Source organism: Lipotes vexillifer, unplaced genomic scaffold (genome assembly GCF_000442215.2).
Source record: "Lipotes vexillifer unplaced genomic scaffold, Lipotes_vexillifer_v1.1 scaffold1049, whole genome shotgun sequence".
Taxonomy (NCBI): Eukaryota; Metazoa; Chordata; class Mammalia; order Artiodactyla; family Lipotidae; genus Lipotes; species Lipotes vexillifer.
In genome coordinates this window covers 2,047,426-2,051,917 of record NW_006799027.1, presented here as the reverse complement: position 1 = coordinate 2,051,917, position 4,492 = coordinate 2,047,426, and the positions used below count along the sequence as shown (strand labels likewise).

At 43.7% G+C, this 4,492-nt stretch overlaps 1 protein-coding gene across 2 annotated transcripts in view; it reads right to left on the bottom strand.

Moving 5' to 3' along the window:
- CCNY (cyclin Y) overlaps positions 1–4,492 on the bottom strand; it is a 129,365-nt gene that overhangs the window by 67,538 nt on the left and 57,335 nt on the right. The window lies entirely within an intron of this gene.

The window sequence follows — 4,492 nt, the reverse complement described above, 5'->3', positions numbered from 1 at the left end:
GGAATGCCAACCTAAAGAAGAAATCTCCTCTCCTTACACCTGGCCTTAGAAAGATAACCTGAGAAAAGCACATGAGTGGGCTCCTCCGGAGGGGCCCTGTTGGACACCTGTGTGGCTGCGTCCGTGTCCTAAGCCAGGTCCTCTGGACTCGGTCCTGCACCCAAGATCCAGCGCCAGAGCTAATAAGCAGGTGTCAGCACAAGGGCAATACAGCACAACTTAGACGACAGGCCTATCAACTCAGCCAGCTGCGCTATTAAGAAATAAATGGAAATACGCAATTTACCTTTGACCATGACATGCTCAGATTTGGCTTAAAAGGCTACAGGGTATGATTCCGAATTAGTAAACAATGACACATTTTTCACCTCAGTCATCAGCCAAATAAGATTCTGAAATGAGAATTCAGGCTCACTTTCATCTAGACTCCAAATTAGTAGTTAAGAACTTATTCTCCACTCATATTCAGCTTAGGTTTGACAAGCAAAGTTGCCAAAAGAAAGCATCTGTTTTTGCAGCTTGAGAGCTACTTTTCCTTTTTTTTAAAAAAAAGTTTACTTAGCATTCAGTTTCTATTTTTTAGGTGAGACTTTGTTTTTATTTTCAAATGAGATTTTGAGGTAAGGTAGTGATTTTCCTTATGATTTGATTATCAGGGACCAGAGAGGTGATTCTGGATCCCACACTTCACTCCCCAGAATCCCCATCACTGGTGTGGGTTTTACCTCATTCAAACTGCACTCCAGCCATTTTCATCTTTTTTTTAAACCGCAAATTGAAGATACGCCAGAAGAGTAGGTGTAAAGTCACCAAAAAGCTACCTGTGCCAAGTCAGAGGCATAAAAATATCATCACAACAGCTTCACACCTTCTAGAGAAACAAGATGCCACCAGTGAGAAAGACCCAGAATATCCAGGAGGACCTAGATTCTCAAGCTAGCTCCCTCCCCATTAGGAAGGACCACTGGGGCCAGATCCCACAAGCCGGCCTCCACTGCACACAAAGCAAACAATACCAGAACTTTCTTCCCACAGAGCAGGACATGAATCACTCAGGCACTGCTCTATACACTCCCACATACAAACAAAAGATAAAGCAGGATGCAGATTTCTCTAGGGAGCAAAGTGGTTTAAATGAAAACTTTTGGAATTTATATACATGACAATACTTCCACTATTTTAGCTATAACAGACAGCACAGGAAAAATCAGGCAAGCACAGGCATAGGACTCCAGTTAAGAAAAAGAGAAAATTAAGAACAGGAGTCACCAAACATTTCCTGTAGAGAAAAATAAAACTGAATAAGAAAGAAATCATTTGCAGGACCAAATAATGACAGCCATAATTCTTTCTTCTTTTAGTTAGAAAATTTATCTAGGAATTAGTAATCAGTCAACCTACTTTCTACCTTCATCAGAGCGAAGACAGTCACAATGATAGGAAAACATAAAAACCTAAAACATCATATGTATAATTCATGTGTATGTGTGTGTTTGTGTGTGTGTATGTATGAATGACTAAGGATGAAACTACTACAATGAATGGTGTGTCTATGGGGATCTAGTTTTGGACAGTCTCCAAATTAGCTATTCAATCACTCTCTCAACCTCTAATTTAACACCTAATACACACTGCAAAGAAAGGGAATGGTCCAATGAGCTCCAGTTCCTCTTTTATGTTCCCATGGCTACCGCCTGGGTGCACACCTAAGGCACACCTGCATTCATTACTTCAACAGGTTCCCAGTGAAACGTCGGGTCCATCCTGGACCACTCTGCCAGTGTTCCAACATCTCTAAAACACTTCTTCATGCCATTTCTTTGCTTAATTTTTTAAAGACTTACAGGATAAAGTCCAAATTCTTTAGCATCACATCACATTAGAGGTGCCTCACAATTAACCTCAACCTACTTTTTATTAACTTTTCTCCAAGAATTCCTGAAAAATAGTAATAACACAACTGAACACTTGCAGTATATCAAGACAGCATCCAAAGGACTTGACACGTGTGAACTCACAACCACTTTATGGCGTAAGCACTATCAGTACCCCCGTTCCATCCAGGAGGAATTTGAAGCATGAAGGAAACTGCCTGGGTTTGGTCTCCTGTGAGGAAGCAGTGGACCGGGGTGACACCAGCTGGTCAGACTCCAGAGCCACACTGGACCCAACACGGTGCCCTTCTCCACCCTCCAATGTCCCACACGCCTGCGCTCTCTCCACTCTGAGTCCCAGCAGTGCGTTCTCAGTTACCACTTATCCCACTTGCCATCGTTTTTACGCAGGACCAAGACCACGCCTGAATGCAGACAAGAGCTATGTAGAGGTGACTCTACGCAGCACACGGCCCATGGAGCTGGCTGACCCATGCCTGTGTGGGCATGTATCTTCCCTGTCTGTCCGGTTTCTCCCTCCCAGGCAGCGAGAGCATCGTGCCACAGTAGGTTTCCCTGAAAAGATGCAGTGATCAAGCCAGGAGGCTTTCCTAACCCTTCCACTCCTCTGTCTCGACTGGAGGCAGATGAGGTACATGCTGGGTGTCGTTCAACACTCCACCCAGGCCACGGGAGGAACTGCCCGCTTTCCCTGCTCCCAGACGTTAGTGTCTGCAAGCCAGCACTGAGCTCTCTGTTACATCAACTCTCAGCCCTTCACCAACTTTGGAGCCAAATGATTGCCTGTGGCACAAAATTCATTTTACACTTAAGAACCTCAGCCTCAAGCTTTATTGGATGATTTTTTGCAAAGGAGACACTCCAAAAGGCCACAGGTTTAGAGCTTTTTTAGACTGGCTGCAAATGGTATCAGCTGAATGTCACACATCATATTGCTGAAGGCTTTTTGGAAACAGCTGATGAGAAAAGAGAACAGATTGCCAGAGAGGTGAATGAACTCTGGTAGCTTCCTCTTCACTCTCGCAGCTCTGCCAACCCAGAGACATGCTGAGACCTTTGAAGCCTGGAGAGAGATCTCTTACCATTCCCCGGAGCACTGCGAAGTCAGCTCTGATAGCTGCCTCCCTCATTACTACTGGAGCGCTCAGGTTAAAATAAATTAACATAATTCAAAGATGCAGATCCATTCCCTCAAACGCCTGAGAGAAGGCACACACCAAAGAATTAAAACTGTGACAACCAGAAGTTCTACAAAGCATCCACCGTTTACAAACGCATCTGAGGAACTGGGGTTTAACTCTCATTAAGACAAAGAAAGCACCGAGATGATCTCCCTGTGCTATGCGGCTGCTTCCCACTACCTATCTATTTTACGTTTGGTAGTGTATATATGTCCATGCCACTCTCTCACTTTGTCACAGCTTACCCTTCCCCCTCCCCATATCCTCAAGTCCATTCTCTAGTAGGTGCTTTGTGGCCACCTACAGGGGTGGGATAGGGAGGGTGGGAGGGAGGGAGATGTAAGAGGGAAGAGATATGGGAACATATGTATATGTATAACTGATTCACTCTGTTATAAAGCAGAAACTAACACACCACTGTAAAGCAATTATACTCCAATAAAGATGTTAAAAAAAAAAAGACAAAGAAAAACATGCTAAAATATTTTAATGGAAACTGACCATAAACTTTTCTTTCCCCCACAGATAAAAGAAAACTATAAATAGACATAAGGACAATTTGTTAGTTCTTGACATACCCACACACAGAGGGCCAACAGCCTTGTGGGCACAGAAGAAAAGTGGATCACCGTTTCAGGCTGACAATGATGAGTACTGACCAGGTAACAGGCAGTATTCTAAACTTTAGTCATTTTTTTTTTAAATTGAAGTAGAGTTGATTTATAATGTTGTGTTTCTGGTGTACAGCAAAGTGATTCAGTTATATACGTATATATACACGTACATATGTTATATGCAGTTTATGTGTGTGTGTGTGTGTGTGTGTGTGTATATATATATATATATATATATATATACACATCTTTCTCAGATTCTTTTCCATTATAGGTTATTACAAGATATTGAATATAGTTCCTTGTGCTATATAGTAGGACTTGTTGTTTGTCTATTTTATATATAGTATAAGCTTTAGTCATTTAATCACCATTTCATCCTTACAACTGTCCTATCAGTGACCCCATTTTACAGAGAAGTTAAATCATTTGCCCACAGTTACAGTCAATGGTGGATCAAGCATTCAGACTCTGGTGCTGGAGCCCACACAGGCCACTACGCTCTGCTGCCTGTGGGACCAGCTCTTCCTAAAACTCCCTGGAGGACATGCAGGATGAGAACATCCTCTTCAGGATCCACAAAGGTGACGGAATCTAACGCACCTCCCTGCCAGAAAAGCTACCATGAGGTCGAAGCCAGGCAGGCAGGGGAGCGGACTAGCGCTCCACGTGCTCTCTACACCACCCACTCCCCCAGCCACCCCACCGTGCGCTGGGGTGAGGGACTGGGTCAGGCCAGTGGACTGTAAGAAGGGACGCTTCTCACTTCCAACGTACCTCTTCCATCTCTCTCCTCCTGCTG